The sequence below is a fragment of the Dromaius novaehollandiae genome, chromosome Z, assembly GCF_036370855.1.
Source record: "Dromaius novaehollandiae isolate bDroNov1 chromosome Z, bDroNov1.hap1, whole genome shotgun sequence".
Classification (NCBI taxonomy): domain Eukaryota; kingdom Metazoa; phylum Chordata; class Aves; order Casuariiformes; family Dromaiidae; genus Dromaius; species Dromaius novaehollandiae.
The window spans coordinates 57,365,867-57,380,930 of record NC_088132.1 but is presented as its reverse complement, the minus strand read 5'-3'; the positions used below and the strand labels follow the sequence as shown (position 1 = coordinate 57,380,930).

Genomic DNA, 15,064 nt, shown 5'->3' with positions numbered 1-15,064 from the left:
AGATAAGGGACTTTAAACAGACCCTTCTTTTGTTTTCTTTCAGGAAAGCGGGAAATGGCTTCAGCAGAAGAACATTCCAGTCAGTGTCATCCTTCTGTTTTTTTTTCCCCCCAAGGCAAGCTCAAGCTATTTATCTTTGTTAAAATTGGTTAAAACTAAACCCAGGGTCAATCCAATTTCAACTAATGCTTTCAGCGCTGACAATCATATGTGCTACACTTGCTTCTGCTAATAAGCCATGGCTTGTGGAGTGAAGAATAGATTGTTTAATAAAACAAAACCCTTCACATTCCACTGGTGATGGAAAATGATCTGTCACGCTTTACAGTATGCAGATGCATAGTGTGATGAACACAGAATTCAGACAGCTGTTATTACAGCTCCTTTTCATTTTAGGTTAAACTAAAAGAAAGATTTTAAAGGAAAATACCATGTTGCTATGCCAAAAGTCTTTCTAAAATGATTAGTCTTTACTGAGGAGTCTAAATATATAGTCAGTAAGTAAATAAACGTATTTATTGAATACGAGAGAAATTCCAGCAGGTGCCTGGCTGCAGAGCAGTTAAGTAGCAGACACTGACCTGTGTGGCCTCTGTGTCCCTGGTACCCAGATGCTAGAACGGGCCCTTTGACTGTGTGCTCTGCGATTCTTCCCGTGCGGCATTTGTCGTTCTGCTGCCTGAGCATCTTGATGGCTGTGCATCCAGGCTGGGCTTAGAGAAGCCTGAAATAGGACACTAGTCACCTCAACATACATTAAGATATTCAGGGAGTTAAGAGTGCTACAGTGTGTTGCCTGTGTTTGGTAGCCTCTCCCATCGTTTTGCGTTAGCAGCCACTGAGATGGTCTCTTCTCAATTAAAGGCCTTTCAGTGTGAGTGATGGTGCATGGAGAAAAGTACATTAACGATTCCTAGATAATGGGCAAGAAGAAGGATGTGATGAGTGACACTGGCTATTAAGAGATCTGAATGCTCTCAGCTTCATGAATTCTCTTGCAGGGTATGACGTGCTTGCTTTGAGCTGGGGGATGGAGGAAGGAAAGGAGAATGAGTTGAAGCTACCTTGTTCGGAAAGACCGGTTGTTCTGGTAGGTAATAAGCAAAAGTAGTTCATCTAAGGGAAGTGGGCATTTACGTAGATGAGACATCTTCCTAGAGTTTAGTTCTGTCCCCAGTCAATAGACTGGGGTGGAGGGTGATTGCTTTTTAGACTAGTGTAAAAAGAGATTGTCTCAGTGACAACTGGCAAACAAGCTGGCTGTTACCTCTTGAATAATGAAAGGCAGTCCCAGAGTAAGGTGCTGTGTAACACATGCCCAAGTACATAGGTAATGCTAGTGGTATAAACATCTACAGAGGGCAGCCCTTTCTGCCTGATGAACACCCCACAGAATCTGAAGCCGCAAGGCTGCCAAATAAGAAATATGAAATGTTTTCTGAACAGGTCAGTGCCCACAGCACTGTTGGGGACTGGTAAGGAAAAATCAGCAGGAAATTGAAATGTGAAATTGAATGTGAAAAAATATTTCAATGAAGATGGAAAGAAAATGTCTTTCTGTCGTGTTTTTAATTTCTCTCTCCCTCCCTACATTATTATTTATGTATAGTGTAAAGTGACTTATATAATTCTGGAGGGTGTTCACAATTCACTGTGTATTTATTTTGGTTTTGGTGTAGAGGGCCTTAATGGGCTATCGTTCTCTTTACAAAATGTTGATTAGCAGTTGCAGTATTGAAACTGGTCAGATTTACATTGCACAGACGGCAGGATCCTTCCTTCTCTGCCAGCTAGACTGCTTTAGGGGTAGAAGTAGGAGGAGAGCAACGGTCTGAGCAGAAGCAAGCAGGAGAGAGGAAAGTAAGTACCAGCGTAACGATGAAGAAACATGGGTAGATTTGATGCTTCTGACTTAGAAGAGAGAGGGACCAGTAAAATGTGTCTGGGGAAGTTCGCCTGACAAGAGAGGAGGAAGGACCTGGGAATATAGATTGTAGCACAGGTTCAGGCTCAGATTTAAAAGGCCAAATAAGAACCAAAAAGAGCCCACCTTAAAACAGATATCCTATGAACCCCAGTACAGTGAGTCCTTCCAAAGTAGGTTTTATGTGTACCAGAATTTGCTAGCCTCTTAGTCTGCCGCAACCTCCTTTGGATGGACAGATCAAATGTTTTCTTACATTAAAAACATAGAAATACAACAAAAAAACTCCAGCATATGAAAACTGTTTGTTTTAGATATTCTGATACTATTTGCTAAGCCTTACATTCAGGTATTTTAAGGTGTACTAGGTACTCTAAAAGGCACTGAGATATCTGTTTCTATGAGCAGCTGTTTGTTTGCAGATGATGACCTGCCTCCTAGACCTTCATAATTGAGGTGGTGCCCGGCTGACTTCAATGACATTAGTGAGGAAAATATTTTTATTAACTTTTCTTCAGAATACTTTACAGTAATATGAAAAATATTGTTCTCCAGTTTATTTTCTGTAGCTTCTAGATACCAGGTATAAAAAAATCCATGTGTAGTTCCTTCTCACAGATGATGCTACTTGCAAGGGCAAAATTCTCCTGCCCTGACCAGGACTTTCTGCTTGTCTGTCTTCCTCTCATGTTGTTTTGCTCACGCACATCCTTTTCCGCTGTTTATGCCCTAAGAGCCTGCCAAAAAGATGTGGTGTGAAAGATACTTTCCTGAAAGAGAAGTACAATTAAAAAAGAGTGACAGTCATATGGGAACATACTGTTATGATTATCACTGTTTTTTTAACAAGGAAAGGAATGCTCTTGAAGGATTTTTGTTACTTCTTCCTGCTTTATACAGTTTAGACAGATTGATTTCTGAAAATCATGTATCAGAAAGTGAATTGTGATTATTCTAAATATCATGGGGAAGTCTGTAGGCATTCACTTCTGTGCTAATCACTTCTGGCTTCCATTACAATCAGTGCAGAGAAGTGGGCATTTCATCCTAAAGCAGAAATAGCTGTTCTCTACTGACTGTAAGAGGAGCACAGGGAAAGTCATTTGGATATAGACCTCTACACAGTAAACACATAGGGTTAGATGAGATGATTCCTCCTCGAAAGAGCACTGGGCTGTGTTTACACAATTTAATGGGGCTATTTTCTGGAAGGTCCATTGACAATGGCAAGTTTGAGCTTCTTTTCATGTGCTTAAGTTAATGTGTAAAGTGAGATGGTTTGAATACCCACCTATGTATCTGACTTCACATCACACAAAAAGTGTATATTGGAATGGGGACCCAAATCTCTCTCTTCCAAACCCTCAGTTTATGTACACCATCCTGTAACATTCTTTCCTTCAGTGTGAGAAGTACTTCACAAATATGAACTTCAGCAACCTGAAATACTGATAGCTTTGAGGAGAGAGAGGGAGAGACATGATGTGTCTTCCTTTCAGTTAGGATTATCACACTACAGGCATTGCTATATCCTAAAACTTCTGACTATTTCTTGGAAGCCCAACAAAAGTCAGGACTGGTCAAGCAAGTACTGAAATCAACAAAAAATATGGACAGGCTTTATGTCAAATTTAATCATAAGTAAGTATTTGAACAGTGCAGCTTAGATCTCAGTTTCTGCTGTTAAAGATAATTTTACTATTATGTTCTATACATAACTATTAATTAACATAATATTGGCCTTATGATGTTTGGACATGGAGTTAAGCAAGATTAATATTTTGTATTAATATTTACATTTTTTTTTAATTTGAGGATTAATTTTGGTCAACAGCAAACTTTCCAATTTAAGCACATGACAGAGTATGCGTATGTCACTTAAAAGGTGGTAGAGATCTGTTTTGTAACATATTTTATTTTCAATAAGAAACTGATGGTTAATTTCTGGAATCTCTTTCTTTAGACTGGCCACTGTGACTTTCAAATGAGCTCTAGATGAAGTATTGAATGGTAAATTAAAATTTTTAGCTAGTGTTTTACCCGTGCATTTATTTTAGAATATCCTTAGAAAAAATATCTAAATCTGAAAGCAGAAAAAAGTTGGACTTTTTTGGCAATCTTTCCAAAAGTTTTTTAGAAGTCTCCAGATCTTCCCTGAAAAAAAAATAGCTATTTTTTCTTACTGGCCCAGTCTGCTTTCAGTTTGGATGGCTCACTTCTGCCTATCTGAATTTTGCCCTACAATTCCAGCTGGATGTGATATTAGTCACTTCTTATCCTGAACCACCATTTGTGTTTGTGATGGCCTGCTTGGCCAGCTCCTGCAGTAGCAGTAGGATATTCTAAATTCCACTGTTTAGCTGTCTGCATTCAATAGAAATGCAATCTCAGAACAGTCTGCTCCTCGTTTATTATAGTACACAAAGGGTGTTGTAAGAGCGGAAACTGTAGTTGCAACTAATGAGTCTTAATTGTAGTGAAACTAGGACAACAGCATTTCAGTTGTAGCATAACTGGTTGAGGTAAAATAAGGATATTCTCCTGAGATTATCCTGGGACTTCTGAAATGATCAGATACTAGGATTTGAGTACTTCATAAATGTACCATGGGCTTGTTTGTGCAGTTCAGTCTATGGCAGTTATTTTTTATTTCCTGGTAAGCATATACAAATACAACATTTCTAGTGATTTATTTACATTTTCTGGAATTGCCAGAGCCTTTGAGAGATATAAGTGATTAGGAATTATTTTCCCCACTAAAAATTCCATACGTTAGATTCTTTTTTTATGAATTGGAATGAGAAGATAAATTCTCTCTCAGTTAAAAACTATTTTGAAACTGATAAAAGATTTTATTATTATAAACAAATTACAAATTGTTTAGTTGCAATGAGATGAAAACACTATTCATACAATGTCAGAACACTATAACAGAGAGGATGAATCTGGTAGCCTGACAGGGGCAAAGCCACCACAGCTCCATGGCCCCAGGTCCAACCAGTAGCAAGGCTGAGTGTGTATTCCCAATTCCCCATAACCCCCAACAGGCAATGGATCCCCTAGCAACTCACCCTTGGATCCTCTGGTCTCCAGTTGCCTACCGCACAGAGAAACACACACACATGTGCACGCACACACACAAAAATGGGTCTCTCAGTTGACCCCCAGACCTTATGGTATCTCCAGTAGTTGGCCTGGACCACACTGGTCCCTCTGGTAGCCAGCCCCTCCAGGGGCCTCGCTCCGAGACACACACTCCCTGGCTCCCAGGCCGCTCACCCTACCCACCAGTTAGTCCAGCTGGATGTTCGCTAGCGACCACACGCTGACCTGGGCACCCTCACTTGCTCCGGTTGCTGGCACCACAGGCACACGGGCCCCTGTGACCCACAGTCCTTGCTCCAGTTGTGAGCACTTAGACCTCCATGCGCACACGTGCACACAGAATAGAGATGCCCTCACCCATGAAAATAGTTAAAAAACAGTATTTGATGCAAAGACAGGACAGACTGTGTGAATCAGGTGCAGGGCATGGCCAGGCAAGTGTACTGACCAGCAACAGCAGCATGTTTACACCCGAATGGCCACTTTTATCCCCTATCCCCTGTTTTCCCACACTTGTTCCTCCCCAAATCACCTTGATCCTTCCCTTTCCTCGCATTTGGTTCCTCCCCTAAACATCCCAGAATAAGTTATGTACAACCTCCAAATGCTCTTCCCTGCATCCCGTAATAGGTCTCACAGCCATGTAGGCAGTAGCGCAGCTCAGTCAGAAAGGTGCTCTCAAGAGCCTCTCCCATTGCCTCGCTCTGATGGGTGTCACCCCTGGCCCACGGGGCTGGTGGCTCTCCTGGGATAGCCCTGCGAAGAGCCAGGGCAGGGGCTCCCTTTTCCACCTGCGTTTTGGGGTTCTCCCGCCTGGCGTTGTTGCTCTGGGCTCCTTTGTGTGAATGGAAATGAGCCTTTGATCACATAGCCTAACAATAATATACAGTAAATATCAACTGATTAAAAACAAGTTAATCAACTCTAGAAAAATAAAACACTTTTTTTACCTTACCAAGATATTTTAGCACTAATGGGGAGAAAAACCTCTACAGTTTCTGTCCAAAAATTGTCAAAAATATCAAACTTTTACCATTAAATATTTTGATTTCAACAATAATGCATTTATCAGTTACAAAAAGTTCTGTGCAGATTTTTGTCAGCCAGCTCTACACAGCAGCATCTCTTTATTGCTTTGGATCCTGTCTGGAATTTATCAAAGTATTATCTTTCATGGAAGTAATCTGCCTATTTTGTAACAGTACGAATTAAAGTCAGATTGATAAATATGCAAAAAAATAACGTTTCTCAGCTAACATAACATCTTGCTGCAGAATCATTAATTTTCTGTCTGGATAATGTAATTGTTATTTGTACAATGAGTATAACTTAAAGAATTAAACCAAATAGGGCTCCTAGTCCTGCAGGAATATACATGAGTGCTTAATATTATTCTCTCTGAACAAGTAGAATGTTAAACACAGATAGTAAACCTCTACCTGCTCCTAGGAATCAAGAAAGCATTTAATTCTATTTGGCTTGCCATTAATATTGGCTACAGAATAAATATCTCTATGGATCATCTGTAGCCCCCTTTACAGAAAGAGTCTTATTTTAAGGAAAAACACTTTAATTCCCTTGTTTCTAGATAAATTGAGGGTTGGGGATCCTCATTACAAGTGCTCCAAAGCAGAGCAGCTGCTTGTAGATCACTGCTCTTAGAAAGCTGAAAAATCCTCCTTGGCAGGTGTGGAGATCAGTCTTTTCCCAGGTGAGAAGGTTCTATTCAAAGCCTCATTAAGAGCTTGTCCTTAAAAAACAAAAAGTTGTGAATTAAAGTTATATGTATTATAGCATTTTAAAGTAAGGCATGTTCAGAGTCACTTACCCATCAATTTCATTTTATTCCGTATTTACATTTGCTCATCCTCTTGAATGTTTGATTTTGGCAGGTAAAAATTTCAGACTGATATTTGGAAAAGTCAAAGGATGTGTGTAATTTGAAGAGAATAGAACATGAAGATGAGTTTGAGACTGGAATTCAGTTTGTAGCCTTTGAGACTGGATCACTGATCCTACAGACCTTTTCTGTGAAGGTACTCCTGCTTCTCAGGAAACTCTGTAGAGGATCTCAGGCTGAAGTATTCCTCTGTTGTTGTGCTACACCTGCTCAGCTGACTTAGCAAGTGGCTTGTAAAGGTGTCACAAGTAACACGGTGCAGAAGGCAGTTGCTCTGCAATTTGGGAAAAAGCTCTTACAAACTGGTGAGTGATTCTTAGAAGGGGAAAATATAGTAGCAATAGAGTGGTCAGTGGACCTGAGAAAAAGCAAACTTTGGAAATGGCAGAGAGGAGCTCTTTGGGAGCAATGTTAAAAGGAAAAAAACAGGTGAGGAAGAGGAGCAGCATTTGTTACAAGACACAGTATTGCAAACACAACTGCGAATGACTCTGGGACACCGGGGAGTGATCCTTCCACTGACCTTGACCTTTTAGATTACTATCAGGACATCAGGCATGAATTACCCTCTGGATGGTCTAGTGTAAAGGGTAGTGTTAGGCTATGGGACTAATTATGGCAAAAGATGCAGAACAGACCAAAGTATTCAGTGCCTACTTTCTTCAGTTTTCATGAAACAGATAATTGTGATAAATTATCATGGTTAATTTTAACATGAGGAATCGGAACAGAGTAATTAAAGGATGGACTGAATAATATTTAAGGAAGTTGGTTGTGTTCAAGTTAGTTAGACTGCTGAAAATCATTCCAGTCTACTTTAGAAAATGGTTGAAGCAGCCTCTGACCTGTCAATATTTATCTTCAAGGATGGAGAATGTGGTGAGCTCCAAATAGAGCACCAGTTTTTAACAGGAAGAAAAATAAGGAGGTGGAGAGCTGTGGACCTATCAGCCTAGCTTTGTTACCCAGGCAATTACTGGAATAAATTCTTATACAATCGGTTGCAAGACAGCAAGTGATCAAGAATAGCCCAGCAGGGATTTGTCAGGTACTAGACAAGCCAATTCTTCTTTGACAGGTTAGCTGTCTAGCACATAAAGAGGGAACATCTGAAGTGATGTTTTTTTCACTTTGGCAAGACTCACAAAACAGGTCTCGTCTGACAATTATATAAACAACTGTGTAAACATGTTCTGGATGAAATCTGAACATGGTGTATGCATAAGTGGTAGAAAAACTCCACTCAGAGAGCGGTTATCCACAGTCTGCTATCTAGCTGGGAAGGAACTCCAAATAGCGTTCCTGGGAGAGCTGCCTTCCCTCCTGTTCTCCCTGATATTTTCATTGCTAACTCAGATGATGCAGTAGAGAGTGTGCTTATTTTATTTGTGGGTGACATCAGCTGGGAGGAGATACAGGCGTGGAATATGAATATTGGAATTCAAAGAGATCTTGACAAATTGAACTAAATTTCACTGTACTGATTTTGGAAAGAAACATTACAAGCACTGTATTTGGAAAGGAGAAATCAAATGCACGCTTTTTACATATGGAGTAATAGGGTGGGTAGCAGTCTTTAGGAAAGGATCTGAGTATTACAGCACATCATAAATGGAATATGGGTCAGCAATGGTACATTACTGGCAGGGAAGCAATTCTTCCATAGAATCATAGGATAATTCAGGTTTGACCTCAGGAGGTCTCTAGTCCAGCTTCCTGCTCAAAGCAAGGTCAGACTGTGAGGTCAGGCCCAGGTTCCTCAGGGCTTTATCCAGCCTGATCTCCAAGAATGGAGACTGCACAGCCTCTCTGGGCAACCTGTCCCAATGCTTGACTGTCTTCAGAATGAAAAGGTTTTGCCTTATGTCCAGTCAGCATCTCTCTCGTTTCAACTTTCCAGAATGTGTTAACAGAAGTAATGATAACTTGGACTGGCGAGGTCTCAGTGATATATTTTGCCCAGTTTGTACTGCAGTTAAAAAAGTATATTGACAAGTTGCAGTGTCTAGAGAAGAACAATAAAGGGTGAGGACTGGAAACATGATCTTTGAGGCCGGCATGAAAGAATGGGGTGCTTAGTGTAGACAAGTGAAAACTGAACGTACAGCACTGCACATGGGAACACTCTCTTAGGACATAAGGGGACTGTGATCAACCACACTCACTGACACAATGACAAGGGACAAAAAAAAGTAACTAATTTACATTCATGTAAAGTCTGGTTAGATATCAAGGAAAGTGCTTTTTTTAAAAAAAAAATACAATGCTGGTGTATTCCCCTTCACTGGAGGTTTAAAAGAGCAAGTTACACAACTATCTGCCAGAGTTGTGCCTGCGTTCAGTTCTCCTTCAGTACAAAGGGAGGGACTGGGGGTCCTCCCAGTCTGATATTTCTCAGAAAGGGCCTCCTGCTATTAGGTGGAGAAGAAAAGGATGTAAAAATTCATACTAGATTGTCAAGCAGCCTCTCTGTCCCTCTCACACCCCTAAGTACTCCCTCTTCAGAGATTCCCCTGGTTTCCAGATACAACTTTAGAAGTTCAAAGTCAACCGTCAACCGTCAAAGTCAACCCGTCTCCCCAACAAACACTCTTTGTCCTTCCTCAGACAGAATACAATTCAAGAGTGACTGAAAGAAATGAAGATCTGACATTTGTATTCCTCCACTGCAGGAACACACTGGTGCAGCAGCTGCTCTCCTCGCACAGACGCTTCCTGTGGGGCGAGCGGGACCGCGTGGCCACACTGGCACAGCAGCGAGGGCTGATGCCACCACTGTGGTGTATGTCCACAGTAAGTCCCAGGATGTACAGACACATCCTCTCCATCTACACAGGGATTAGCGTATAAAAACAAAGTACATAGGGACAACTGCAGATGAATTTTAAAAGCAATGTTTACTCTGAATTTTGGAGTAAAAAGGTAGAAGAGTTTAATTCTACATATGTGACTGTCCAATAGGTGACTAGTCTTCAAGCAAAAAAACACTTGAAAAAATAAAATGCAAAGACTTATTCGCAACAGTTACTGAATCCCTGTTTTGTATTAAGAAATACATACAGGTATCTGTTGATGAGAGTTAGCTGTTTTCTGTTTAAGTTTTTGGCATTATATATATATATATATATTCTGTTAGAGCAATTGTTTTCAGTCTTTTCCAAGTTGCAGATCCCTGCTTTGTTGACTCCTATATAGTAAAATTAAGCTAACAACAGAAAACTTGCTCTTCTTAATTCTGTTTCAGAAATCCTTTAAAAGTGGTCTCAAGCCCACAGGGATACATGTCCACATGTTAAAAATCACTGTTTTAGACAAGAAAATGAATACAGTTGTTAGACCTTTTTACCTGCAAAAACTTAGGATGGGCAAAATTCCTGCCACATGCAAAACAACCTACGCTGCTTTTGTCTGTTTTGAAGCTATGGGATGAAATTTTGGCCTCAGGATTAACACTTGTGTGTGCCTTTATTTTAGGACAAAGACTGTCCCACCATTTTCTCCTTTGTGGTGTTGAGATGAGAAGTCTTATCTGTGACTGGAGGATGGCTTCTGTTCAGAGAACCAGCAATGTCCTTATAAGAGAGGAAACATGAGGGTTCATGGACTGACAGAAGCACAAGGTAACAGTGACACAATACTGACCAGCCTGATAAGGAGTGGGTCAAGCCCATCAGTGGTATCTGCTGTCAAGTTTTTGTAGCTATCACAGCGAAGAAAAGTTTTAAGGAAGGATTTGAAGAAAGCCAGTGGGAAGGAGCTACTTTGGTATTTATTGAGAAATTCTGTTAAGCACAAGGGAACTTTGTCTATCTCTGGCAAAAGTTAGAGGGAAAGTGCAGAAAAAACTTTATTTTCTTTTAAACAAATGAAAGGAGTAACCCCCTTGGAATTACCTTATACTCACAGGGTAGCTACTATACATTAGTTAACACACTATAAATGCACACCATGAATTGCTTCACACTAACTTGTTCTTGTCACTGTGTGCTAAGATAAATTGAGCTCGCTGACCTTAACTCTTTCTGCTCTTCACTAATGTCTTGTAAAGGTGATATAAGCTTTTCAGTGCAATTTAACTGCAGATTTTTCCAGCTATGTCTTTTCCTTCTTTCTTCCCATGCGTGCACTGCACAGAGCCTCTCTGACTCCCAAAGACTGCAACGAATGAATGCCTGTTTGACTTTTTGCTGCACAGAGCAGATGGGATTGCTGTGGTATTTCATTTCACACTAGGGAGGCTTGAGGGGCTGTAGGCCTTGGGGCCAGCAGGAGCAGTAAGTCATGGGGCCAGCAAGAGGACTGAGGCCACGGGTCCGGGTTTCAAATTAACTGTATAATACGGGCATTGTACAGGGAGGTGGGGGGTAAAGGATACGCATCCTGTGGAGGCCAGACTGCTGATTGCAGGCAGTCCCAATACTGGAACATGTGGAGGGTGAAACAATAAAGAATCTACATATGCAACCAAGCTACGGGCACAGTCTTAGAGCTGTGAGATCTGTTTTTCAGCCTATATGAAGTGTTCCCTGGTGGCTTGCTCTGTGATGGTGAAGCCCTACCAGAGCACTTTATATCTAAAATCCCACCTGGCATCTTCTTCAAATGCACAGTTCTCAGTGCCCCTAATGCCATTTTGCTATGAACACCAGAACTGACATGGTTAAAGGCCCACACACTGTATACACATTGATATGTCTGTGTATGTGGAAATCACGTATCTGATGGCAATATCTACCCAGCGCAACACGATGTCTACGCTGGCAGTTCACGCTGGAGTTCTGCTTGCATGAGGTAAAAGGATCTCCATATTTGTGTATGACTCCTCAAAACAATGTAATTGAGGAATTATCCACATTTAATATTACCTTTCCATTTTTTACAGGAGAAACCTTCCTATTTGGTTCATTTATAGCACCTTTGGTTTATCTATAAATACCCATTCTGTATTTGGGGCTATGAAGATTTTGTCAAGAAATGGAAGCTGCAGATGAAAGCAGCTTATCAAATATTCTTAAAATGCTCTAAAAATCTGCAACTCCTCGTAAAATGTACTATAACCACACAGACCAGATGACCAAATATTTGTCTGGAGTCTTTTAGAAAGTGAGGACTAGGCAATTTAAGTTCTGACTGGGAAAATGAAACTCTCATAGTACTTGAAGAAAAAAAGCAGATTCGAGACTGTGAGGTGAAACTGAAAATCAAAAAGGAGGTGTTAATTTAGGAACTGTTATTTCTGTTATGTGCTGTTGGGTAATGAAAACTTGCTGATACAGAAAAATCCTTCTGCACGTGGAATAAACTGACCAGAAAGGGAGACGTTTCTAGTTTTAGTACAGGAACGTAAGAAAGAAGATAGAAACAACGGTTTAGTAGAGAAAAACTTTGTTTTGAGATTGTGGAACTCATGGGCTTTTGCTAGTAAGTCACATGGATGGACCAAAAATCCCATAAATAGAGATGATGAGATGACACTACATTTACTGGAGTGAGCCATGTAAGGACTCACATGTAATGCCAGGGTTGCATTTGCCTGTGCTCTGGAGGAGGAATCTGGAGGGTGGATGTACCTGACAGCTCTTTGTTATGTCCTAAAAGAAGCTGTCAGTAAAAGGAATTGCAAGATGTGTGTTTCTTTCTCGGACACCTAATTTTCCACTTTTAAGACTGCTGTGTCTAGGAGCAAAACGAAGAAATACAAGGAGATGTTCCGCGGCTGTGATTTTGCATCTTATGTATGTTTGGTTATTTGTATCTTAGGATGCCAGGATGCCTTGTTCTTGTTAGGTAAACAGCCTTGTCCCTTTTTCCAGATGGGTTAAGCTCTCCTGAGTCACTTGTGATAAACTACCAATTCCATTTTGGCTGCCAAATTTCACTGGCCTAGCTTGTGCACTTCAACAGCCTTGCAGGAACTGGAGCTTTCACAGGGATAAGTCTGCCACCAGTCGTTGACTTGTCTACCCATGTCTCTCACAGGTAAATCCCTGCATTTCTGTAAAACTCTTGATTTTCTACAGTGGTAAGTCCAAGGACCACCAGCTGTAACATCTGCTAATAGGTGTATTTCAAGCACATCAGATGTCACTGGAACATATGTTTTGGAGCAGAATTCACAAAAGCCATACTGAATGCAAGCTCAGATGCATATTTTGTATTTAAGCATTTATATATCATGCTTGTACATTAATTAGGGCATTTAGCATACAATATTCAGAAATATGACATGATGTGAACTTGCTACCTTTTTTTTGCCTTCTTTACTGGAAAAAAGCTTTAATCTAGAAGGCTACTTCAGCAGCTTGTGGGAATCTCCTTCACTGGAGATGTAAAAAATCATCTTATGACAAATGTCTCCCAGGCTCTGCCTTGCCTCAGTGAAGGATGGGCTAGACAATCTGTTGAGATTCTTTCTAATCTGACATTTCTTGGAAAGTGTTAGTTGCTCTAATAGACTGGGGAGAGAAGATGTGCAAACACATGGTAAGATGCTAGGCCTTTCACGTCTACATCACCACTTTGATGCAAAGGTTTTACAAAAATATTTAGTTCTGGGAGTATCTGCTTTTCGTATGCACTATTAGAGCTGTGACAGGGTATGATCTTTACTGTAAAAATCATAATAGCAACACAAAACCCTGAGGTAGAGATAAAGACCCATTCTGCTGGGGCGGGGGGAATATATATATGTGTGTGTATGTATAAATGTATTTATAATCTATTCCATATATATGCAAAACTTCATCCCAATCTTACAGAATGTAATTTTTAAGATCCCACACTGCATATATTGAACTTCATTAGCGTGAATAGTCATTTTAGCAAGGTTGAAAATGCTTTAAAATATTTGCAAGGTAAGCAAGATACAGGAGAGAACAGATTAATACAGAAATTCACAGTGAGATTAACATGATTACTTGAAAAAGTACTAGCTATTACCAGTGATCTTTTGCCAAGGGTTTTGTGATCCTCACAGCACAAGTTAGTTTGAAGAGAAAGGAGGAACTAGTATTTCTTTGTGGATTTTGCATAGAGGTTTTTCCACACATAAAAGATAACATAGAAATAATAAAAAAACAAAATGCAAATCTATTTCAAAACAATACTGGAGGTGAACTGTGAAGGCAGTAATTTATTGGCGGATTTTTGTCTGAATTTATTTTTCTGCCTGAAGATCATATCTGTCTTTACATTTCTTTTCCTGAAAGACTCTATGACCAGGATTTTAATAGCACCTTCATATTATCCTAAGCAATTAACAAGGCAATTATTTTTATTAGATTAGCATATGTATTGTTGCTGTCTCCTTATGACTTTTACACTATCTAGTATATAACTATGATAAGAGATGGATGAAAAATTTTTCTCCAAAAGAAGGACCAAAGCTTCTTGGCCCTTCCATAAAAGCATTAGCAAAAATGAAGAAAGGAACTCACAGCCAATTTCTAGGTTGTTTTCTTCATTTGTCATGAAAGGAAAAAACAGGGAGCAGGAACAGGAATACTGTATTTCAGAATTTCCTGTCAGGTTTAAATTCTACTCTTACGCCATTAGCATATCTTCTTTTTTATTAACACATATTGCAGAATAATTTTCACTGTGTAACACTGCCTAAATAACATTTTCTGTCTTTGAAGGGGAAATGAAAAAAAACCAACCTGCATTACTCTAACTAGCGGGAAAAGGAGTGTCGCAAGCCTCGGTGCTGCCCCGCAGAGCCGCCCGGGGTGACGGTTGGGCTCAGGAGGCTGCTCGGCGGGTACGTGTGCTTCAGCACGCCCCGAAGCGCCATCCCGCTCTGCGGCCCGCGGACCTCCGCCAGCGCCTGCTCGCACCGGCCTCCCCCGAGCCCCCCCGCAGCACGGCGGCCGCGGGGCCGCGCCACCTGCCTACCTGGGCCGGGCCGGGCCGGGCCTGGCGGCGCCCCGCGGCGGGCAGGGGCAGGGGCAGGGGCAGGGGCAGCGGTGGGGGGGGGGCGGGGCGACCCGACCCAGCCCGGCCCTTCCCGCCCCGCGCCGCGGCCGCCTGCGCCCCTTTGTGCCGGCACCGGGCCGGGCCGCGCCGGGTGCCGCCGCCGCCGCCGCTGCCATGGCGGGCGCGGGGCCGGCGGCGCAGCAGCGGGAGTGCGTCAGCGG

At 41.3% G+C, this 15,064-nt stretch overlaps 2 long non-coding RNA genes across 2 annotated transcripts in view; both read left to right on the top strand.

Annotated features, from left to right (window-relative positions):
- Window positions 1-102, top strand: part of LOC135324987 (uncharacterized) — a 35,009-nt gene extending 34,907 nt beyond the window's left edge. The window contains exon 5 of the long non-coding RNA XR_010386222.1: window positions 44-102. This is a non-coding gene — a long non-coding RNA (uncharacterized LOC135324987). The remainder of the gene's footprint in view (window positions 1-43) is intronic.
- Window positions 103-1,009: 907 nt separating this feature from the next.
- LOC112987074 (uncharacterized) lies at window positions 1,010-9,706 on the top strand. Its single transcript, XR_003260191.2, has 3 exons — window positions 1,010-1,090; window positions 2,347-2,409; window positions 9,602-9,706. It is a non-coding gene; the product is annotated as an uncharacterized LOC112987074 (long non-coding RNA).
- The last annotated feature ends 5,358 nt before the right edge of the window (window positions 9,707-15,064 follow it).